Raw genomic sequence first — 26,344 nt, forward strand, 5'->3', positions numbered from 1 at the left:
ATTACTTACTTTTGTAAGTAATACAGAAGGGAACTGTAATTATTATTCTTGATTTTCATTTTTATATATAAATTCTACAATTAAATACAAATTGCTAACTACTCGAGTACGAAATTTTAGAAAAACTAAACATGCTTTAATGTAGCATTTGAAGATAATCTGAATTTTTTAAGCTATTAGATAGTACCATTATAATCAAACGAAACCGCCTGTAGCGGACAGGACATGTAGCCCTCCGGAATCGAACACGATAAAAAATATTCTAACTGCACAAACGGTGGAAAAGCTGAGGTGGGCAGACGGAGTACAACAGGACGTTGTACAGAATGGCGCAAAAAGCCAGAGAAGGCCGATATCCTTCACCATGATGATGACGACTATATGTATGTGTTGAGAACCAATTGTTGAGAATTCCGATTATTCAAAATATTTGATTTGTATCTGCAAACTTTATATTATTACTATTTTTATACAGTGTGAAGTTGAAATAAACACCCTATGATTAGTTGACCAGTCGCTGCAATGAGACTAGTCATGGAATAGCTTATGCCAAAGATTTGATGACTAAAGCTGCGTTGACATGTGTCAAGTGACGATTAACTCACTTGCATTCAAGTGAATTGGACGATATCAAGTGAATTGGACGCTTAAAAAAGTTTACATGTTTCTTCTTCTTCTTCTTTAGTTTATTGGCCTCCACCTACTTGGGTATTTGGCCAGCTCATCGTCGCGGAATAAGGGAAAAATCCCTTATTCACTTACAATTTGGAGTACATTGTACAATTTGCTTCATCATCTTCTTCTTCTTTAGTTAACTGGTAATTTTGGTTGGTGTGGGGCAAACATAACAATATAAAAAAATTTCACGCTAGGGGCAACTGCCTATCAATACACAATCTTCTTTTTCTTCTTTGGTTTAGTAGAAATTTGAGTTGGCATGGGACAAATGCAACGATTAAACTTTTTCTTCAATTAAATTAAACTTTTTTCTCTCAGGGGCAACTGCCGACTATTACACAATCTTATTCTTCTACTTCTTTCTTAGTTTACTGGCAATTTTGAGTTGGCATGGGACAAATACAACAAAGACACAAACTTTTTGCTCTCATGGGCAATTGCCGACCATTACACAATCTTATTCTTCTACTTCTTTTTTAGTTTACTGGCAATTTTGAGCTGGCATGGAACAAATACAACAAAGACACAAACTTTTTTCTCTCAGGGGCAACTGCCGACCATTACACAATCCTATTCTTCTATATCTTGTTTACATGTTTCATTTGACATGAACGCATTTCAGTAAAAAAATGGCGCCAACAGAGATTCATCGCGGTATTTTAAATGCAGTCTTATGTATTGCTACTATACCTATTTACATATTTATAACTTGTATTCGTGAACCACTTTTTGTGCTCTTTTTTATTTTCTAGCTTCGGCAGCATAGGTTGTTCGAATACTTTTTATACGATTTGTAACATCCACCATCTAAACGAATCTAAATGATATCTAAACGATATCTGTCAATCTAAACGAATTTGAGAACAAAATTCAGCTGCATAGGTATTCGGTGGTAAACTTTTTAATCAAAATATTTGTGAGCATGTGCTTTCTCTGGTTATATCGGAACTAGTCTCAAATTTCGTTATTTGATTCACCATGGTCATGGAAATTCCGTTTTCTCGCATTTCGTCAATACTTTTCATATGACGATTTACCTGCAAATCTCCATTTCTATAATCTAAACATTTTGTGCTTCACAAACATGGATATTTTTCATATACTAAACAAATTGCAACGATTTTTCCTCCGTCAGATAAATTGGGGGTTTAGACGTTCAAAAAGCGTTTAATTCACTTTAATTCAAGTGAAAAAAGCGTTCAATTCACTTGAATTCAAGTGAAAAAAGCGTCCAATTCACTTGAATTCAAGTGAATTGAACGCTTTTTGAACGTCTAAACCCCCAATCCATCTGACTTGATTCATTTCACTTAAAACTCGGTTTACGCTCTGCTTAAGCTGCGTTGACTTGATCAACTCACTTGAATTCAAGTGAAATAAACGCTTAAAAAAGTTTACATGTTTCATTTGACATGAAGGCATTTCAGAAAAAATATTGCGCCAACAGAAATTCATCGCGGTATTTTAAATGCAGTCCTAAGATGTATTGCTACTGAATTAAAAAAAATATTGTAAACTTGTGCGACGCAAAAGAAGATTCTGGTGTAGAGAATGGATTAAACGTATAGTCCAGGAACCAAAGCTTTTCATCTCGCAATTTTTACAGAATGGAACAATTTGCTTGAAAATTTGAGAATAAGTAGTGGATAGTCCATGGATCAAAATCTATATGATGCCGACAGGCGCTTTTACCAGGGGGTGGTTGTCACCCCATCTCGGGGGTGGAAATTTTTTATTATATTTTGACCGCAAAAGTTAATAAAACATTCATTCTAAGCAAAAAAATGTTCTATACATTTTTTTGATAAAATTAATAGTTTTTGATTTATTCGCTATCGAAAGTGTTAGTTTTATATCTAAATAATCAATGTTTTTCGATGGTATACTCATTTACGATTCACTCAATTTTTGCCGTAGAACAAATTTTATCAAACCAAGTTCTTTACCTACAATTTCATATTTAAACATTTTTTCGTATCTCTGATGCTAATCTTTCTATTCTGAAGAAAATGGCAATTTTTACCAAATTGCAAACATTTGTTATTCGCTTTGAATTTCAGTATTTTAAAAACTAATCATTCTAAGCCAGTCAAACTTCTAAAATCTATTAGTAATACATAAATAAAGAAGAATATATAAGGCGGTCAATGACTAAAAACACTGCTAACTTACACTATTATGCTTCCAATTGGATTTCTCGTTTTTTTCTTCAAAAAAATACACTTTCGATCATTAAAAGCGGGTCACTCGATGAATTATTCAAGTTAGATGTCTCGAATTTTCTAAACCTATTGTCCGATTTGAGTGATTTTTTTAGTATATTGTAGCCTTATTCTTTAGCAATATCGCTATAATAATATTGTTGCTAGACCGGTAAATTGTCATTGTATACCGGGTGTAACAATCATACTGTGTTTATTCCTAAAAGTTCGGAACACCCTGTGGAATGTTTTAGCATAGATAAAATATTGAAATTAAAACTCAATTGTAGCCTTATGCTCTCGTAACATTTTCTTTTTTGATTTATTTGTTTATGTTGGATAATAAAAAAGTTAAGCACGTTAATAACTAGCCATGTTCTTCATGAATACAGGGTGTTTCTAAATAAGTGCGACAAACTTTAAGGGGTAATACTGTATGAAAAAATAATGACAGTTTGCTTTATAAACATATGTCCGCAAATGCTTCGTTTCCGAGATACGGGATGTTGAAATTTTTCTTACAAACTGACGAGTTATGTATTGCTCTAAAACCAATAGAGATATGCAAATAAAATTTGGTAGGTTTTTTGGTAGGCAGTTATTGTGGATTTTTTGACATACAACTAATAATTATATATTCACCATTGGCGTGCATACGGGTATAAACATTTTAGATACATCCCGTATGCACGCCAATGGTGAAAATAAAATTCTTAATTGTATGTCAAAAAATGCGCCATAACTACCTCTTAACATCTACCAAATTTCATTTGCATATCTCAACCGGTTTTAGAGCAATAAATAAATCGTCAGTTTGTAAGAAAAAATTCAACATCCTGTATCTCGAAACCGAAGAATTTGCGGTCATACGTTTATAAAGCAAACGGTCATTATTTTTTCATGCAGAATTTCGCGTTAAAGTTTGTCGCACTTATTTAGAAACACCCTGTATTGATGAAGAACATCGTTGTTAAGGTGCCTAACTTTTTTATTATCCAACATAAACAAATAAATCAAAAAAGAAAATGTTAAGAAAGCCTAAGGCTACAATCGAGTTTTAATTTCAATATTTTATCTATGCTAAAACATTCCACGGGGTGTCTCGAACTTTGAGGAATAAACACAGTATAGTTGTTACACCCGGTATACAATGACAATTTACCTGTCTAGCAACAATATTATTATGGCGATATTGTTAAAGAATAAGGCTATAACATACTAAAACAACCACTCAAATCGGACAACAGGTTTAGAAAATTCGAGACATCTAACTTAAATAATTCATCGAGTGACCCGCTTTTAATGATCGCAAGTGTATATTGATTTTTTAACCGTAACTTTTTTATTTTTTATCTTAGAAAGTTCGTTAAAAAAGAATTTTGTAGGTTTTTACAAGATCTGTAAGCCTATTAATATTAAATCCTTTTAAAATTCTGTCACAAAAAGAGGTGGCATTGAAAGGGTTTGTAAAGATGGTTTTTGCATGATATTACCAAGTTTTATTTGTCAATAGCTCACTCAATTTTTGCCGTAAAAAAAATTTTTGCAAACCCAAGTTCTTGGGAATTAAACAAGCTACATTTTGTGGAAACAACAGTTAAATTGGTTCGCATTTATGTACAAATATCGCTTTTAAATTTGTTGGTGTTTTGAAACGGTGTTTCTCTGTAGTTCTACCGCTCGCAATAATTACCTCGCACGCTAAATTTTAAGACGGTACCTAATGTGTATAATAGACTCTCTCTTTCGCTACTAAGACAATTAATCGTTAATTCCGTGCATTTGTTAAACTCGTTGTTGTTAATAAATGTTTTGTTCGCTTAAAACTTTTATTTCGTTTGCACAATCATTCATATCGTGTTTATTAGTAACTATAAAACCAGACCAAATAAATTCTCAGAACCATTCGCCCTAAAAGTTCACTAGTTTGTTAATATCGAAGGACTCTATTGCTTTGGAAAAAATGCGTGTAGTCCTAAAATATTCACCTATGTCCAATTAGGCAAAAGGTAATAATTAAACCCTTTTCGCCACTGTCGGGGTGAGATTCAATAAAAACTCACACCATCTGTTGGTCCTTCGAGCCGGATTTTTGGTTTTGGTTTTCGCGTTGGTTGTGCTTATTCGGACATTTTTGTGTGTACTTATATTACAAGACTTTGGTTCGCGATAAACTCTAAATAAAAGGAAGTGAAGTTATTGTGTGTGGTTAGTACCTGCTGCCTGTCGCTGTATCTATTGGACTAATTGGTGAGATTTTTCCATTTTTAAAACTTTTATCGCTGATCCAAGGTAAACCGCTCTGCTCAAAGACATTTTACGGTCAAAAAACACTTTTGTAGACATTTAACGTGGATGCTGTATCTCTCTGTGTAACTTAGACTCTTATTCTCTTGCCGTGGTTGATAATTGCCAAACAAAACTCTCCAGTGTAATTTAGGCTTTGACGCGTATCGGTAGACTCTCTCGCCTTGTGTGCTCAATCGAATTCGGGATAAAAATGGAAGACCTCAAGAAGAAGAGGACGCCTTTGAAGGCTAAAATTACAAGGATCGAAAACTGGCTCTTACAAAAGGCTAGTACGGAAAAGGATGCGCTACAATATCAATTTCGGAAAACAGAATTAAAAACCTGTTTTTTAAAATATGAAGAAGTAATGGATCAAATAGACGAGATTGATGAAGCCAGTACTGAAGCAAAAGACAGGGTGACAACGGAGCAAAAATATTTCTCTATTCTCGCGGGCCTACAGCGTAAGATGGACGAGTTATTGTTGGGCTCTCTCATATCAAATAGCACTCAGTCAACTGTAGCCACTGCTAAGGTTAGGCTTCCCGAGATCACCATGCAAACGTACTCCGGGACCTTCTCTGAGTGGAACTCGTTCTACCAGCTCTTTGAGACGCTAATAGTGAACAATGAAGAACTCAATAATGTGCAACGATTTATTTACCTCAAATCGTTCCTGCGAAATGAACCCCTCCAGTTGATCGACAACATCGAAGTTGTCGAAGAAAATTTCGATACAGCTGTAAAAACTCTCAAAGATCGCTACGAAAACAAATCGCGAGTAATTAGCTTACACATTCAAAAATTGTTAAAGGCTCCATCTCTAGTTAAAAGTAATTCGAAGGCATTACGCGAATTTTTAACTCTAGCTCAGCAGACGCTACTCGCTTTGAAAAATATTCTGTACCAATTGAGCATTGGGTTTTACTATTAATCGAAATATTTTTACAAAAATTAGATTGTGCTACACATAGGGTCTTTGAATATGATATTGGGACAAAGACCTTACCTATCCTTTCACAGTTTTTTAATTTTCTCGAGAAAAAGTGTGATATTCAGGAAAAATTAAATGTTTCAGACCATGATAAAAAGGTTAATAACAGGACTCAATCAAAAACATCTTTCTTCTCATCAGTTGACCAACCATCACACTCTTTCTCTGATAATAATAACTGTATTTTTTGTAGAAGTAATGCTCATAAGGTTTACCAGTTTAATGATTTTAAATGCCTCTCTTTACAGGAAAAATTTAATTTTGTAAAAGGTAAGAAACTGTGTTTTAATTGTTTGGGTAGTAAACATTTCTCTCAAGATTGCAGCTCTACTCGATCATGTACTTCGTGTGGGGGTCGTCATCACTCATCCCTCTATGGTACCTCTGAAAAGTCTCTTCCTCTACCTCTAGGAACATCAATAGGCAATGTCTCTCTCGTGAACGCAATGCTCAAACTCCCCAAAATTCTTAAGGTGCTTCTCGTACTGTCGCTCCCACATCTACCCAGCATTCTTTTAATAATCACAGCCAAAATGAAGCTTCTACTAGTTCATTCAGACCTCCTTTAGATGTGCAAAATTCTCCGGATTCTCAGGCAGCCACGTCTCTCTCCGCTTTATCAGTTAAAACTGATGTATTGTTGGCTACCGCTTTAGTAACAGTTTATTCGAAAGACGGCAGACCCATGCATTCCAGAGCGCTCCTAGATAATGGGAGCCAACATTCGTTTATTTCTCGTGATTTGGTTGAGAAGTTAAAGCTCATCCCTTATTTTATGCATTCCAGAGCGCTCCTAGATAATGGGAGCCAACATTCGTTTATTTCTCGTGATTTGGTTGAGAAGTTAAAGCTCATCCCTTATTTTGAACAGTTACAGATATCAACCATATCCGAAAACACCTCACTCTCAAACGAAATGTTGAATTTAGAATTTTTCCCCTATAATGTAAAGGACAGAAGTTTTCAAACTTCCTTCGCTGTACTCGATAGTATAACTTGTGGGCTTCCTAGAGCTACTATAGATAGAAGTAAAATAAACGTCCCACACGATCTCACTCTCGCAGATCCCTCGTATTTTGTTCCGGGTAAAATTGATTTGCTTCTAGCTGGTGATATCTATAGTGAATTATTGACGGATGGATTTATACGCTTAGGAAAAAATCTTCCCATTCTTCAGAATACTCACTTAGGCTATGTTATTTTTTTTACACTTAATCCTCATTTTTTTCACCGTAATTCATATTTGACTATCTCTCAGTCAAATGTTTCACTCTTTGTTCAGTCCGAACCCGAAGAGAATAAGTTGGACAAGTTGATTCAACCATTTTTCGAAATTGAAGAAGTTCCCCTCGCTAGTAAATTAACTCCCGATGAAGAATTGGCGGAACAAATATTTAGTAAAACCACTTTTGTGTTACCTTCAGGGCGCTTTCAAGTAAGTCTTCCACGTATCTCTGAAAACGCTAATGAAATGTTAGGTGAAACTTTTAAAATGGCTCTTAAAAGATTTATGAATTTAGAAAATAGGCTCTTAAAAAACGAAAGTACATATGCTCAGTGTAAGTCTTTCATTAATGAATATCTTCTTCTCGAATATGCGAAAATAGTGCCTCCCTCTCTAACCAACGGAAAGTTAGAAAATAAATATTTTCTACCGCATCATTGTGTGTTTAAGGAAGAATCCTTAACAACAAAGCTTAGGGTTGTTTTTGATGGTTCGATGAAAAGCTCTAGTGGTTATTCGCTCAATGACATTCTACTCAAAGGTCCTACCCTTCAACCGGAACTTTTTGACATTTTGCTACGATTTAGATTGTATTCCTTCGTTTTTACAACGGATATACAAAAAATTTATAGACAGGTTAAAATAAATCCTGCTCAAACCTCTCTTTTAAACATTCTCTGGCGTGACTCCCCCGAAAAAAACATTGAGTGTCTTGAATTGCAAACCGTCACGTATGGAACTAAAAGCGCTAGCTTTCAGAGTACTCGCTGTTTAATGGAACTGGCACAAACTCATCAGACTGAGTATCCTCTGGCCAGTGCCGCTCTTCAAAATAGTTGTTACATTGATGACATTCTCTATGGCGCTAATGATGTACAGACTCTCCTTAAAGCTCATAAGGAAATAACTAGTTTGCTTGGAACCGCTTGTATTTCTCTGCATAAATGGTGTTCGAACTCAGACTTGTTTTTAAAAAATATCTCTTCTCTCTCTTCGAACACTTCTTATGTAATAGCTCCAGATAATGGCTCCAATAAGGTTTTAGGTTTATGTTGGAATCCTATTCTTGACACCTTCTCAATCTCTCTCCCAAATTTTACCCTAAAGGACTCATACACCAAGAGAGAAGTACTGTCAATGATTGCCCAAATATTTGATACTCAAGGCCTAATAATTAACCCAGTTACAGTTGTCGCTAAATTAATCATGCAAAAAATTTGGATTTCCAAAATTAATTGGAACGATATCATAGACGCAGCATATACGTTGCATGAGTGGCTAAATTTTGTTCGCAGTCTTTCGCATTTTAAGGATTTAAATATACCTCGGTGTCTCTTTTTAAGTCAAGAAATCATTAGTGTTGAGATTCACTCATTCTCGGATGCAAGTTTAAAGGCTTATGGAGCTTGCATCTACCTACATGTGATTTATAAATCAGAACAAGTATCTTGTTCACTTTTAGCATCTAAGAGTCGTGTCGCTCCGCTAAAACGCTTCACTCTCCCAAGATTGGAACTCATGGGTGCGCTATTGTGTAGTAAGCTCACAGCAAGGATTGCTGATATTATTGAACAAAAACTCTCTCGCTTAGACTCTATAAATGTGTGCTCGGATTCAGAAATACTCTCCCGAGGAATGCTACCTGCTGAAATACTTAAATCTTCTTTGTGGTTTCATGGTCTTCAATTTTTGAATCAATCTCGATTGGATTTATTGAAATACAATCCAAAGGTTTATACCTCCAAGTTACCTGAAGAAAGGAAAGTAACTCTTCACGTTCGAAATGATCAAATAGATTTTTTCACCTCTCTTTCTGATAGGTTCTCTAATTTTTCAAGGTTTGTAAGAACTTCAGCATTTATGTAACAATAAAACATTGAAAACGTTTGTTTTCTATACTTCCACAAAATTTATTATAACTAAGTGACTACAGCTGTTTCGGCAGAGTGCCTTTCTCAAGTGATATAGTTTACAATGTGTTTGCCTTTTTAAGTCTTCAACTGAAGAGGTTGAGGAGTGGGGAGCTGTTTGTCTCGAGTTGGTCATTCAGAATTATATCTGTATTTTTCAGTTTATTAATTTCCATAGATTCTAAAAAAGATAGCTTAAGGCCTTTATTTTGAATATGCAGAATTTGAAACTCTTCATTGAAAGAATGATTATGATCTAGAAGGTGAAGTGCGTATGTAGAAGTGTCTGTTTTTCTATTGTTGAATGCCCTTTTGTGTTCTGCTATCCGTTTGTCAAAAGTTCTGCCAGTTTGACCGATGTACGTTTTCGGACAGTCACCACAAGTTAGTTTGTACACACCACTCTGTAGTTGCTTTCTCTTTCGGCTTTTATTGTTCTTAATATATTTGCTTAAGTTGTTGTTAGTTCTGAAAGCTGGTGTTATTCCTTTCTTTTTTATGTATCTGGCTATTTTTGTTGTTATCTTGCCAGTATATGTGAGAGAGCAGAAGGTACTGGGTTCTTTCTGTGGTGGTGGATACACTAATTTCAGGGCTTTTTTATGGAGTTTTTGGTTTAAAATTTTGTTAACTGTTTGTTCGTTATAGCCGTTGTTTACTGCTATTTGTTTAATGATGTTTAGTTCTATCTCCTCCCCACTCCTCAACCTCTTCAGTTGAAGACTTAAAAAGGCAAACACATTGTAAACTATATCACTTGAGAAAGGCACTCTGCCGAAACAGCTGTAGTCACTTAGTTATAATAAATTTTGTGGAAGTATAGAAAACAAACGTTTTCAGTGTTTTATTGTTAGATAAAATGAACTTCCATCAAGTAACGGTCGAATCCATCAATTATTTAGCATTTATATTCAGGTTTGCCAATAATGCCAAATCGCCTTCTCGCAAGTTATCAAATTCTCTTGAAGTAAGCGAACTTCAAAACGCTGAACTGAAGCTTGTTAAGATGCTTCAGTACTCTTCTTTCTCGCTTGAGATTTCTGAGAGTAAGAAAGGTAAAACTACCCAATAAGTCTCTTTTACGCTTAAACCCCTTTTTGGATGAAAATTAAATGCTGCGGGTAGGAGGTAGCCTTGGTAACTCAGACGTTACATTTGACCAAAAAGATCCTCTTCTCCTTCCCCAAAAAAATCCTGTAGTGCGCCTCATTCTTCACAGAGAATATATCAGACTTTGTCACTCTGGTTTTCAAAATACTTTATCTCAAATTCGACTTAAATATTGGCCTTTAAATGGACTACGTGAACTCAAAAAGGTCATACACCAATGTATGGTTTGTTTAGGTTTAGTGCCAAACCCACTATTCAGATTATGGCAGATTTACCAAAGGAACGTTTGCAATCCTCTCGAGTATTCGCTCATGTTGGATTAGATTTTGGCGGTCCCTTTCAGATTAAGGCTTCCAAAGTCCGCAAAGCTCCTTTGATAAAATCTTACATTGCTCTTTTCGTTTGTCTGTCGACTCGAGCTGTTCGCATTGAAGTCGTGTCCGGCCTTTCTACAGAGACGTTTCTTCTCGCTCTAAAACGTTTTATCAGTCTTAGAGGCCTCCCTCAGACTATATTCAGTGACAACGCTACGAACTTTTTGGGTGCTCGTAATCAGTTGTTTGAACTTTACAAGTTTTTAAAAGATAAAGAAAACTCTCGCTCTATTAATGAATTTTTTTCATCATCGCATATTCGGTGGAAAACCATACTTTCTCGAGCCCCTCATCATGGTGGCATCTGGGAAAGCGCTATAAAGAGCGCAAAGCATCATATCCGTAGACTCATGGGTGACATTAAGCTCACTTTTGAAGAATTTACCACTGTTCTCACTCAAATTGAAGCTGTGCTCAATTCTCGACCGCTTTGCTCCCTCTCAAATGATCCCTCTGATCTAACCTATCTTACCCCTGGACATTTCTTGATTGGACAATCTCGCACGTCATTTCCTGAAAGGGATGTGATCCACATTCCCGAAAATAGATTAAGTTTATGGCAACATCTCTCTAAACTCCAGCAAATGTTTTGGAAAAAATGGTCAATCGACTACTTGAACAGACTCCAAAATCGCCCTAAATGGTTTCTTCCTCGTAAGAACCTAGAGCCAAACGATCTCGTCTTGTTGATTGAAGACAACACTCCTCCTCTTTACTGGGCTCTAGCAAGAGTGATTGATGTCTTTCCCGGAAAGGATGGCCGAGTAAGAGTTGCATCGGTTAAAACTAAAGATGGAGTCTTCAAGCGCTCTATAACTAAATTGTGTTCTCTACCAAATGACTTTTTAAATTAAGTTAAGTTTAGTGTTTTCGCTTAGTAATGTTATAAGTTGATTTTTGTTAGGTTAGGTTTATGTTAAAGCCAGCGCTTCAACGCGGGGGAGTATGTTGTGAAAACAACAGTTAAATTGGTTCGCATTTATGTACAAATATCGCTTTTAAATTTGTTGGGACAATATGTACCATCTGCTAGTAAAATTTAAGAATTTTGTTTTTAAGCGTTGTGTTAGGCACAAAAGATAAAACGGACACATGTTTGCTGTTTAGCGTCTTCGGTGGTCGCAAGGGTATAAACATGTGTTGATGTGGATACGCTCTTGTTAAGTGTCATTTCTTACCCTTAGCGAACTAAGAAAAACATGTGAGACGCCCTTTTTCACGCAGAAAAGTGTAAATTAAGATATTTGCAGTTTTTAGAACGGCAGTCCCTTCTGAGGGTCCAAGGCGACTAGTTCATGTGTTTCTCTGTTGTTCTCCCGCTCGCAATAATTACCTCGCACGCTAAATTTTAAGACGGTACCTAATGTGTATAATAGACTCTCTCTTTCGCTACTAAGACAATTAATCGTTAATTCCGTACATTTGTTAAACTCGTTGTTGTTAATAAATGTTTTGTTCGCTTAAGGGGTTCGTCTAGTGTCTAGGCGGTATTTTTAACGCTTTGTTGGGAATTTTTTTTAGAAAAGGATTTAAACAAAATAATCTATAATTTTTATATCATATTTATTAACACTTTAACAAACTTTATGAATTTTTTAAAGTCGATATAGTGTTTTTTTTTAATTAACTCAGCCAACAGGGACACATATAAAAAAAAGTTTCTCAACTGCTGCCATGATTTCGGCTGTTCTGCTTATCTGAAATCAAAAAATCAAACACAATTTGAATTGTGAGACTTCAGGCTCTACATGAAACTAAAATAAAGTCGGTATTTCAAAAAATATTTTTTTGCACACTTTGCAAAAAAAATTCAATTTTTCCCACTATTTTGGGAGTCTACTTAGCTATTAAAAAAAAATAACAAAGCAATCGCAATTATTTTAGTTCACTGTATAGCTATATATGTTATAAAGATACTGTGAACATTTGAGCAAAATCGGTTCAATAGTTTTTGAGATTTTATGGCAGCAAATTGAAAAAAAAACGTGTTTCGAGAAAAACGCGTTTTAAAGTTAATAATAAAAAAATGATCTCACCATCAATCTGCTATACCTGGACCATACAGTACACCTTCTTCTTCTTCAATAAAGTCCTGCAAACCCGTTTTATGTTCTCTCTTTAAAATCCGGGCTTCTTTTGCGAAACCGCTCGAGCGTCTCTCTGAACGGTCGATGCGAGAACTGTCACGCTGATGGACGTACGCTTGAGCATTTAGGCCAATGCTCAGTCCCACGACTTCCATCGTCTTCAGAATAGATTCGAAGCATTCGTTAAAGATTATAACAGCAATAAATGTGGCAATTTCAACGATTTGTGCTCCAGAATGAAGGTGCTTCGGAGCGAAAGTCCAGATTAGCGAGTTAAGTGACTCATTATTGTTTTGAGTCTCCGCTCCCAAGCACCTGATCAATAAATCGTCTCTTGATAAATCTTCATAGATCGACTTTATAACTTCCTGAACTTTTTCCGAAAGAGGATATTTATCATGTACGAATTGAGCACTGACTCCCAGAAATTCAGCTCTACGCCACTTACACCAACTACTTTCACCTGCAGGACAGTTCTGATGCTGTGGCTCATCATCTGTGGAAATCTTGTGATAAAAAGTGGCCCAAATTTCTTTCTTCATATCATTAATGGAATTCGGATGTCTTCGGATAGCCAATCCACAAAATTTTGTTAATTCGCCAATTAATTTATCTGTGAGTTTTCCCTCGCCTTTTCCGCCTATACCCTTGTTAGCTTTCTTTGCATTTCTAAGCCGAATCCCCATTCTCTTTTCAACATGCCAACACATTATTTTTTAAGTACTGCATAATTATCTCCATATGGTTGTGCAGTTAAAATACTTTTAAACGTCTTACTGTCACCATCACCTATATACGTCAAATATTTGACATTATATTTTCCATAATAAGTATTTCGAGCCACACCCTGTCCCATATCCATCAATCCACAAATCAAAAATCTTCAAAAATTGCGTTACGCAATAGTTAACGCCCATTACAGTGCGTTACGTAGGGGGGGGGGTCAAAAATCGCGTAACGTAATACTTGAAAGCTCGCTCTCCGTATACCTGCTCCGATATACGGTTGTAACTTTTAAACCACTTTCAATTTCGAAAAATCCTTTTACCCACGTCTTCTACACATATTTTAGATAAGATTTATGCAAAAAAGTCGATTTTTTTCACCCGAGACACTAGACGACCCCTTAACACTTTTATTTCGTTTGCACAATCCTTCATATCGTGTTTATTAGTAACTATAAAACCAGACCAAATAAATTCTCAGAACCATTCGCCCTAAAAGTTCACTAGTTTGTTAATATAGAAGGACTCTATTTCTTTGGGGCATATGTGTGTGGTCCTAAAATATTCACCTATGTCCAATTAGGCAAAAGGTAATAATTAAACCCTTTTCGCCACTGTTGGGATGAGATTCAATAAAAACTCACACCACTACAATTTCATATTCAATATTTTTTCGTATCTCTGATGCTATTCTTTCTATTCTCAAGAAAAGGCATTTTTTACCAAACTACAAAAACTCGTTATTTGCTTTGAACTCCATTTTTTTTAAACTATTAATTCTAAGCCGATCAAACTTCTAGAACCCATTAACAATACATAAATAAAGAAAACCAAATCAGGTCAATGACAAATTTTAATTAGGGTGGTGATTAGGGGGTTGTTTACGATCACTTTTTTGGTGAAAAAAAAATAGGGACTGACATCCTTTTCATTATAAGTCACTAATTTTTTAGCTAGAGATTTTTTTTTATTTCTGGTGATACGTATTTTTAAATTTTTTTAAATTAGTTTCAACAAGTTATCCTCGAAAAATGCATAGTTTTTCCGTCCTTTGAATTTGAAACTACAATATTTAGCACTTGACGAAGAAGAGCCAACTATAATAAAGTATAGCTCGATTACTATTAGTCAAAGAAAATAAAAAAACGGTTTGGTTTATTTTTTCAAAAGGTACATTTTTGTTAAGTAAAGTTGTTTTGATAAAACGAAAACTTTTTAAGTTATTAGCAGAAAACTGATTAAAAACATTGATTTTTTCGATATAAAACTAACACTTTCGATAGCGAATAAATCGAAAACTATTAATTTTATCAAAAAGATGTATAGAACGTTTTTGCTTGTAATGAATGTTTTTACCAACTCTTGCGGTCAAAATATAATAAAAATTTCCACCCCCGAGATGGGGTGGCAACCACCCCCATGGTAAAAGCGCCTTTCGGCATCATATAGATTTTGATACTTGGACTATCTACCTACTACTTATTCTCAAATTTTCAAGCAAATCGATCCATTCTATAAAAATTGCGAGGTTTTGTCCTATTTAAGCTTCATTACTTGGATAGTAGAAGTGAACTAGGGGCATTTATTACAAGAACTAAGAGACGAAAAACCAGAAAATTATAAAAAAAATTTAAGAACGAGGAGCAATTTAGCTTTTTATTGGAAAGAGTACCACCAAAACTCTTAAAAACCAACAATTTTATGCGACAAGCGATTTCTCCTAAATTATAATCAGAAATAACACTTCGTTACTTAGCAACTGGTGACCTTTTCAATGACCATGCACATGAGGGTCTGAGGGTACATATATCTTGTCTTCCTGAAGCGCTTTTTGTACTTTTTTTTATTTTTCTAGCTTCAGCAGCATAGGTTGTTCGAATACTTTTTATACAGTTTTTAACATCCACCAGAGTCATGGAAACTCCATTTTCGCGCATCCCTTCAATAATTTTTATAAGAGCACTTGCCGGCAAATCTCTATTTCTATAGTCTAAACTTTTTGTGTTCCACAAACATAGATATTTTTCATATACTAAGACAAATTGCAACGACTTTTTCTCCATCCACCCAGGGCCGGCCATCTTGAATTTGTCGACTTGAATGAAAAAGTTAAAGCGTCTTCAACTGACGATCCTTTCAAGTGAAATGAATCAAGTCAGATAAATTGGGGGTTTAGACGTTCAAAAAGCGTTCAATTCACTTCAATTCAAGTGACTTAATGAAGTCCCTTGGCCCATGTCAACGCAGCTTATGGGGTGAACCACTCACCTAATTTCAATTGGCCGACAAGGTCTTTCCAGACATCGCGACACTTAGTAATAAAATTCAATTCTTTAATACAAGCAGAATGCGTGCATCAATTTAAAGATTTACTATTTTTACCGAGTATAATACTAATAATAGAGAGTTATCAAGTAACTCTAGGAGAATACAGTAACGTTATTTTACTTTATACGTTATTATAACGTTACCGTATTCTCCTAGAGTTACCTGATAACTCTCTATTAGCTTCAGAACAAGGCCTAAAATAAGGTATGGAAGGCAATTCACTGAAATATGGTTGACAGTAATATTGCTGCCATTGCTCTAACGGAAAATATGTTCTACGGAAGATTTTGAATACCTCAGTTAGCATATAAGTTTAGTTAATTTCCGGTCTGCAAAAAACTAAAAGAAGAAGCTTTCGAGAAGGTACACACTAAAATTTCAGACCGATGAAAAAGTTCTGAGTTAAATCACAGAAAATATACGACCTGTCTAATGACCAATAGCCATTCTGTCATAACTTGGGGCTAATACCCCTTCAGAATCTCCTCTTGCAGGTCTAACCTTCAATATCATACTAGCTCAAACTAGAGACAAATAATTTTGGATATATTTCTAAAGGAAATATCCTCTCCAACGTTATCCTAGGGATTGGGGTATAAAAGAACCCAATCACCACATGTAGTACACACAGATATAGGACATGATGGACCCTCACACTGATTTCTTCTCAAGGGTTGAACCGGGGGTGAACCGGAGTGTAGCGATGGATCGCCTCCACGTGGTGCACCCTGGGTAACGCCAAATGATCCATCCTCCCAATCCTAAGGTGTAACACCATCGTGCCGACGGGATGCATGATACAGGGAGTAAAGTGTATCTAAAGCGATGCCCTAGAGAGATGGCGAACTCTGGGGGATTATAGCCTTAGCACGGTAAGGGCGCACTGCCGTGCTTGACAGCATTTCGTCCCAACTCGTGGGAACAAATATGGAGAACTTCAGTCGTGGATTCTGTATCTGTCCCAAATACTGAGCCAGAAGTTGTTCCAAGCGGAACAGACTCTGCACAAAGTAGCAAAAAACGCCTTTCTGGAGCTCAAAAAAGAAAGATGACGAAAAAGGCAAAAATGGCTGCTGGGACATGGACCACAGCAAATCCCCATAAAAACAAAACGGGAGTACTGGTAAAACCCGAGGATAAAAAGAGACCACGGGAGAATACCCTTACCCCCCCGCAACAAAGGGTTGCTAAGAGACCAAGGAGCTCTCATGAGCAGACTAGGTCATACAGCAATGTCACAAAAGTATTCAGGATAGCGGTGGCACACAGGCACCATCCGGATACTCAACTAGATCAGGCTCACGCAGACCTGATCATCAACAAACTAAAGCTAGCAGTGGATGAGGCTCCTGTTGGAAGTCAAAATCAACTGCTACAGTTCCATAAAACATCGTTTAGCGCAGGTACTCTGTGGGTAAACTGTGCTAACGAACATACCAAAAAATGGACTACTGAGGTGGTAAGGACTATGGAGGGCCTGTGGGAAGGAGTCGACCTAAATGTGGTCGATCCCAGCCACATGCCCAAACGCCCTATGGTTCTCGCCCGCATCCCCGAGAAAGAGGCTGAAGAATCAACAGTCAGAACCCGTTTAGAGAGGCAAAATAAAGACCTTAAGACGGAAGACTGGTTATTGAAAAAACGGAAGGTCGGAGAGGACATGCAAATCCTCGTATACACGATCGACGAGGTCTCCTATAAAACATTGAAGGCTGCTAATTTCAAGGCGTATTACAGACTTGAAAAGATATCCTTCAAAACCATCAGAGGCATTGATGGCTCCAATCAGAATCCTGCAAGCGAATCTCCAGCATAGTAAGTCAGCTTCGGCAGAACTTACTGTCGCCATGAGAAGGTTTGATGTAGCCTTGATACAAGAACCCTGGGATTACAAGGGCAAAATAAGAGGTCTATCGGGTATTGGTGGAGAGCTTATATATAGCCGATCTGCCGATGTCCCGAGAACTTGCATAATAGTCAAACGAAACATCAAAACACTGCCGTTGATAAATCACTGTTCCAGGGATTTAACCACGGTAAAGATGAAGATCATAGATGGAGGCAGATAGTTTTCGGATCAGCATACCTCCCATATGATGATCCCGAACAACCACCACCAAGGGAATTGGAGCAACCAGTGAGAGATTGCAGGAAAAATGGATTGCGATTGATCATTGGCTGTGATGCGAATGCGCACCATCTGACTTGGGGCAGTACAAACACCAATGCAAGAGGTGAGTCAGTACTACAGTTTATAATGCAACATAATTTAGACATATTAAACGTAGGAAACAAACCAACCTTCGTGACTTCACGACGGAAGGAGGTGATTGATATAACAGTTGCCACGACTAACGTGGCTAGAACTGTGAAAAACTGGCATGTGTCAGATGAGGTGTCCTTTTCAGACCATCGACACATTTGTTTTGAAATGACAGGCAATGACCTTATCAAGGAAACTTATCATAATCCTCTTAAAACAAACTGGGAAGCATATCAAGCAGACATAGAATATAGCTTAGGCAGGATTAACGGGAAGATAAGGCATACATTGGACCTAGACATGGCTGCCGAACAATTTCAAGAGATTGTCACGTCAGCGTTCGAAGACAACTGTCCTTAGATAGTGACGAATTCCAACAGGAAAGTTCCCTGGTGGAATCATAATCTTGCAAATCAAAGGACAGAGGTTAGACGAAAATTTAATTTCGCCAAAAGGTCAGGCGAGTGGGGCGATTATCACAAAGCTCTGACTGACTACAATAAGGAACTGAGAAGGGCAAAAAGAGAATCGTGGAGAAGGCATTGTGAAGAGATAGAAGGGACTTCAGAAATGGCAAGGCTCCATAAAGTTCTCTCAAAGGACCCTCAGATAAGTATTCCCTCGCTCCAAAAAGAGTCAGGTGAATACACTCAGAATGGTGAAGACACCCTGAAAGAGCTTTTCAGGGTGCACTTTCCTGAGTCTGAGACAAAACTGATACCACTAGACACATGGCAAACCGGACTGGATATCATGAATTATGGTTCTAGGGAAAACTGGCATGTGGCAAAAGAAGTTATAAACCAGGACAAAATCAAATGGGCAATAAACTCATTCGAGCCATATAAATCACCGGGTCCGGACGGGATTTATCCAATACTTCTACAGAAGGGAAACGACCTTCTTTTCAAAAAATTGTGTAAGATACTGCAGGCTAGTTTAGGGCTGGGGTACATACCAAAAGCATGGATGCTGATAAGGGTGGCTTTTATACCCAAACCTGGCAAAATCGGACAGGAAAGGGCCAAGTCTCTGCGGCCATTAAGTCTGATGTCATTCGTACTGAAGACCTTCTGTACTGAAGATAGGCATATCGGGGATGGTGTATTGGTTGAAAGTCCGATACATCGGGGACAATATGCATATCGAGCGGGAGTCTCCACAGAAACGGCACTGCACCATCTTGTACAGAGAGTGGAGTACGTTCTAGAAAACCAAGAGGTGATGTTGGGTGCATTTCTCGATATTGAGGGAGCATTTGACAACACCTCCTACGAAGCGATCATTAGGGCGATCCGTCTAAAAGGAATAGACGAAACAAGCTGTAGATGGATAGACTGCATGCTGAGAAGCCGTGTGATATATGCTACGTTGCTAGGGGATACAGTGTCAGCTCAGGTAGCCAGAGGCTGCCCACAGGGGGAGTCTTATCTCCTCTATTGTGGAATCTGGTCATAGATGGCCTGATAGCTAGACTCGACAACGATAGGCATCACGTCCTGGGCTATGCGGATGGCCTAGTCATCTTAGCCCACGGAAAATTTAATGGTACAGTCAGAGATCGAATGCAACAGGCTCTGACCGTAGTTACAGAATGGACTTCAAATGTAGGGCTTAACATCAGTCCTCTAAAGTCCAAAATCATGAAATTTACTAAAAGAAGGAATTCAGAGGAATTGGGTCCTCTAAGTCTAAATGGTGTACATTTAAATCTGGTGAGTGAAGTAAAGTATCTCGGGATAATATTAGACTCAAGACTTACTTGGAATCAGCAGATAGAAAGAATAACGAAGGGAGCGGTATCTACGTTAATGGTAGCCAGACGTACTCATGGAAAAATGTGGGGTTTGAGACCAGACATGGTATATTGGACTTATAACATGGTGGTAAAACCCACAATTACATATGCATCAGTGGTATGGTGGCCAAAAGTGCAGCAAAAAAGTGCCATCATCAAATTAAGCAAGGTGCAAAGACTTGCTTGTCTCGGGATCACGGGGCTATGAGGGGCACACCTACGGCAGCTCTGGAGGCACTACTGGATCTCCCTCCTTTACATATAACAATAAGAGGTGAGGCGAGAATGGGCTATTATAGACTGCGAGAAAACCTGAGCAACGTACCAGTTAAATCAGGACATAGTAAAATAACGAATGAAATTAATGATGCCGAATGGATGATGATTTCTGACCATATGACATCAAGATATATGCCTGAAGTACCTTTTCAAGTGGACATTTGCCCACGAGACGAATGGGACAGAGGAAACTCTCGACACAGACTGCAGGGTTGCACCTGGTATACGGACGGGTCTAAAACTGCAGACGGTTCGGGCGCAGGGATATTCTATAGTGGTGGAAATTTCAACATTTCTATTCCACTGGGGGAATGTACCTCCGTATTTCAGGCAAAGATTTTTGCAATCTTGCAGTGTGCAAGAGAAAACAACCTGAGGGCATTCGAACTGCAGCGGGTTAACATATGCACAGATAGCCAAGAAGCCATTGGGGCTCTTATAAGCCCTAAGGTGAACTCTAGGCTGGTGTGGGAATGTCGACAAGAACTTGATAGACTGGCACAACATAACAGTGTTATACTGGTATGGGTTCCAGGTCATCGGGGCATATACGGCAATGAAAGAGCTGATGCACTTGCCAAGAGAGCATCAGCTACAAAATACCTGGGTCCAGAGCCGGCCGTGGGAGTGCCAAAAAGCACCGTCCGCGAACGAAAAAAAGCCTGAATCCGAAGCCAACACAACTCACACTGGGAGAGTGTACCCGGTCAAACACATGGCAAGATGTATATCGGACGGACATGTGCTAGTAGAGCTGAGTTACTGCTGAAAACAAGCAGGAATCAGCTCAGAGTAATAACAGGTTTCCTCACTGGACATGCGCCAGTTAAGGGTCACCTACATACAATGGGGCTGTTTCATGGAGACTTGAGCTGCAGACTCTGTAACAGAGAACCTGAAACAGTCAACCATATCTTGCATGACTGTGAGGCATTGGATCGGAGGCGGCAAACACTTTTCGGAGACATCGAAATGACTCCAAATTTATATGGCACCCACCCACTAGACCTGTACAAGCTGGTACAGGGTTCCAGAATTCTGGAATGGGTTTCATAAACAATGGAAGATGTACAATAAGCCAAGTGGCTGCAGTACAACCGGTTCACAACAGACGGCTTCCATGGAAAAAAAAAGGTTGAACCGAATTGATATGGTTTTTATAACATATTTTTTATCTATCTTTTTCTTTAAATATGTAGCAGCAAACAAATTATAGTTTACAATTTAAAACTGTTAGAATTAGGTTTAAATTTTATTTTCACCCATTTTACAACATAGAAAAAAAAATGATGCAAACCTTAAATTATCCATGTGTGTCTGTCCGTAAACACAACTCATATGTTATTAGAGCAGATACAATAACAAATGAGGTGTCGAATGAGAGCTTATAACCCAAAGATGATATTAAAGGTTAGAAATTTGACCTCAGATTTTCACGGTTTCAGGACCCACTTCCAGAGTTGCAACCGGAGGTACTGTTACTGCTAAAATAATAAATAATGTGATATCTCAATCGACTCGTATTGAAAAGTCTAGCTCGAATATTTACTTTCGGTTTTGATATCAATTTCGGTTAAATAGTTATAAATGGAAGTTTGGCAAAAATTACTAAAAATGAGTGAAATCGTATATCAATCAGACAATGGAGGCACATTGCAAAAACAGACCGTCATGTCTACACAAAAAGAAGAAGAAGTATATCAATCGACAGAAATTTACAGGAAGAGTTGTAATATCGACTTCCGGTTCTAGTTCCGGTCACTTTAGCTGATAACCTACGACTTATGAAGTCCAATTGTTAGTAATGTTACCAATAGTAAAGGTCAAATAATAATCTATGGAAGCGTATCGAAATTTATCGCTATATGTATCGATACGTATCGTGAACTCTCGAAACAAAAAAAAAATCAATAAGCTAGTAATGCTTCGATATCTTTTTTAAAAAGTATCGATAATAAACGATTAGACCTGGATCCCGCGCACCAAAAAAAGTTGATTAATAGCAAGCTGAAAATTTGTTAATAGCTTAACGGTGTCAAGTCGGACAAACTTTGGTGTCTGGGAACACTGGAATAGGGAAAGTTTTCATTGTGAAATAGGTTAAAAATTTGGAACGTAAGACTACGAAAAAGTTACATGTATTTTGTCGGACAGAACTTCCAATTGATTTGTTACCATTTTATTAAACTCTCATGCAAAAATCAGTCTGGTGTTTATCACCAACTAGGCATTTTAATGAGTGGAACACGAAGAACATGTCAAACTACAGGAATCATGTTGGTTAGTAATAGCAGTCTGATTTTTGCATGAGAGTTTAATGAAAGGGTAACAAATCAATTGGATGTTTTGTCCGACAAAATACATGGGACGTTTTCGTAATCTGGCGTTCCAAATTTTTAAACTGTTCCACAATTAAAACTTCCCCTGTTCCAGTGTTTCCGTACATCAAAGTTTGTCTGACTAGACACCGTTAAGTCATTAACCAATTTTCAGCTTGCTATTATTCAACTTTTTTTTGGTATGTCGAAATATTACGATACTTATCGTTATCAATATCGAAATCTTTTCTGAGTTTCGATACGATATATCGTACCGTATCACTATAAACAAAGTTTCGATACGCCAATGCTTAGTAGGCACAGACTGCAAATAAAATAAAGTTTACAATTAAGATCACAAATTAACTTCAGAAAATTCTAACATTACCTTCAAACTGCTACTATTTTTGCTACACCAAACTAATCTAAGTTATACACTAGAGTCAGAGGTGCTTGAATTAGTAGACCTTTGGCATCTAGCAACAGAAGTAGGCGAAAGCCCGCTTAACACGCTGTTACTTGGCGGTGGAGATCTTCCCATCATTTTAACGCTAAAGCCGGGCTTTAAAAACGGATTTGTCGATCGCTTCGGTATTTCTGATCTTATACTTGTATTTGATCCTGACAATCTTGAAAGCCTTCTACGTCTGCGCCAATCGAAATCAGCTGAACCGATACTAACGCAGTCGCTTTCACTGGAACTAGATTCATAAGCTTTTGGATTATACGATTGTCTTCGCCGATTACGATCCTTAATACTACGTCCATTTCTCTTTCTAATCGGTTCCTGACTATCACTAAAACTTAACGTACGCGGTCTTGGCTGAAACTCTTTATCATTTTCTAAATTCTCAGTCTTATAATAAACGTAGGAAGTTTCATAGTACTGCGAAGTGGGAACTGTTTCTTGATAGAAGTTTTGATTAGCTTCCAAATGATACCGTGGATCATTATACGTTTTGCGAGTCATACTCTCTGATTTTGTCAAAGTTCTGTCGCGATATTGAGCATGAGGACGGTAATACGTGTCTTCAAAAGACATATTGTGGAATCTATTAGCAAAAGAAAATTCTCTCATCGAATAAGCATCGTTACTTAATGTGTTAAGGTTACGGCAAGAATTGTGTGAAACTCTAGCTGAGGGAAAAGGACGGCTTAAAAGTTCGCGGGATTTTGCAAAATAGAATTCTGCAGATGCTTTGTCCCACAATGGAAGACGTAAGGTATGATTGGGAATTTCATCAAGGGAGGAAGGGGAGCTCATGAATTTCTACATGAATAAAAAAATAAAAAGTAGGAAATACAGGTTAAGGAAAGGAAGAAAAATTTATTTAGTGTTAGTATGTAAATTTTTGTGTCAGTAAATATATTTTGTAATTGATTATTAAAAATACAGGCATATACATATATAAAAGCTTTGCAATTAAATGTAAAACTACATACAGGTTAAATAACACTTGTATATATACGGAGTGGATCAAAAGTCTCGAAACACCTAATAGGGAACTTGCATAAAATGTTAAATTCGAAAATAAAAAAGCTATAATCACAACAGAACATAATTTAAATTGTATTTCGTTTGGCCCCTAAAAACGATTAAAATCGAGAGAAAATTCAAACTATAGCAACCAGTCCAAAACGCTCCCTTATTGGAAGTGACGTAATGTAGTAAGAATGTTCAAGTTCCAGCCATTAATTCATTACGTTTGACATTTGGTTAATTGTTTTTTATGGTGTATCTCAGTTTTATAAATCTTTAGATAGTTCCTGTGAACATATATTTTTTTGAAATGACCGATGAGGGTTTTTCTAAAGGCCAGTCTGATATCTTACCCATTGGGTGCGTTCGGACGACCAAAGCGGCTGGACAGCTGAGCCGGCAGTAGCTGTCAGACGTCACTGCTGGAAGTCAGCCGCTGAGAGATTTACTAAGCTTTCCCTATCAAGGCTGGATACAACCACTCAGCCGATTTCTGCTCACAGTCAGCCGCTATGGTCGTCCGAACGCACCCATTGTAATGCACCCATTGTTCATGGTGGCCACATATTTTCAAAATGGTGAAAATTTTTCACAGAATTGATATTAATATACAGGGTGTTTGGTAAAGAATGGGCCATAGCTTAACCTCAGGTTCCTGAGGTAAAAATAGGCCGATTTAAGCTAACTTACCTTAGTACAAAGTTTATAATAACCGAGATACAGGGTGTCAAAGTTAAACTTATTTTTAATTTATTATTAAATATTTCCTGACAGGTATGAGATAACAACATGAAATTTGGTACGTGGGGGTTTTTTGGACCGAGAAAACTAAATTCCCTACCAAAAATTATGTATTGCCCAGAGGGCGCCACATACGCCTTTGAGCACTCATTTATTACGTCCAATTTTTTTTATCCCTCACTCTGTATAACTTTGACATTAAAATTTTTATTCTCCTATTAGTTCTACTTAAAAAAGGTATACTTCTTTCATTTCCCTAAACTCAACCGTTTTCGAGATAAACGCATTTTATATCTCCGATACATCATCATTTTTAGTACAATATCATTGTAGTTACACCCGAAAAATAACTTAACACCATAAAATTATCCAAAAATGTATCGCAAATTTCTTCAAATTGAATTTGCGATGCAATGACATAAATTTGAGAACTGGCACAATTATTATGGTTTTAAGTTATTTTTCGGGTGTAACTACAATTATATTATGCTAAAAATGATGGTGTATCGCAGATTTAAAATGCGTTTATCTCGAAAACGGTCGAGTTTAGTGAGATAAAAGAAGTATACCTTTTTTAAGTAAAACTAATAGGAGAATAAAAATTTTAATGTCAAAATTATACAGAGTGAGGGATAAAAAAAATGAACGTAATAAATGAGTGCTGAAAGGCGTATGTGGCGCCCTCTGGGCAATACATAATTTTTGGTAGGGAATTTAGTTTTCTCGGCCCAAAAAACCCCCACATACCAAATTTCGTGTTGTTATCTCATACCTGTCAGGAAATATTCAATAATAAATAAAAAAAAAAGTTTAACTTTGACACCCTGTATCTCGGTTATTATAAACTTTGTACTAAGGTAAGTTAACTTAAATCGGCTTATTTTAACCTCAGGAACCTGAGGTTAAGCTATGGCCCATTCTTTACCAAACACCCTGTATATATATACAGGGTGTTTGGTAAAGAATGGGCTATAGCTTAACATTAGGTTCCTGAGGTTAAAATAGGCCGATTTAAGCTAACTTACCTTAGTACAAAGTTTATAATAACCGAGATACAGGGTGTCAAAGTTAAACTTATTTTTAATTTATTATTGAATATTTCCTGACAGGTATGAAACAACATGAAATTTGGTATGTGGGGTTCTTTTGGGATGAGAAAACTAAATTCCCTACCAAAAATTATGTATTGCCCAGAGGGCGCCACATACGCCTTTCAGCACTCATTTATTATGTTCAATTTTTTTATCCCTCACTCTGTATAATTTTGACATTAAAATTTTTATTCTCCTATTAGTTTTACTTAAAAAAGGTATACTTCTTGCATCTCCCTAAACTCAACCGTTTTCGAGATAAACGCATTTTAAATCTGCGATACACCATCATTTTTAGCATAATATCATTGTAGTTACACTCGAAAAATAACTTAAAACCATAATAATTGTGATAATTATCAAATTTATGTCATTGCATCGCAAATTCCATTTGAAGAAATTTGCGATACATTTTTGGATAATTTTATGGTTTTAAGTTATTTTCTGGTGTAA

At 36.9% G+C, this 26,344-nt stretch overlaps 1 protein-coding gene across 5 annotated transcripts in view; it reads right to left on the reverse strand.

Moving 5' to 3' along the window:
- The window catches only part of LOC126888763 (activated Cdc42 kinase-like), a 1,045,651-nt gene that overhangs the window by 286,390 nt on the left and 732,917 nt on the right, over nt 1-26,344 (reverse strand). The gene's annotated exons all lie outside the window — the stretch shown is intronic.

This window comes from Diabrotica virgifera, chromosome 7 (assembly GCF_917563875.1).
Source record: "Diabrotica virgifera virgifera chromosome 7, PGI_DIABVI_V3a".
Lineage (NCBI taxonomy): Eukaryota > Metazoa > Arthropoda > Insecta > Coleoptera > Chrysomelidae > Diabrotica > Diabrotica virgifera.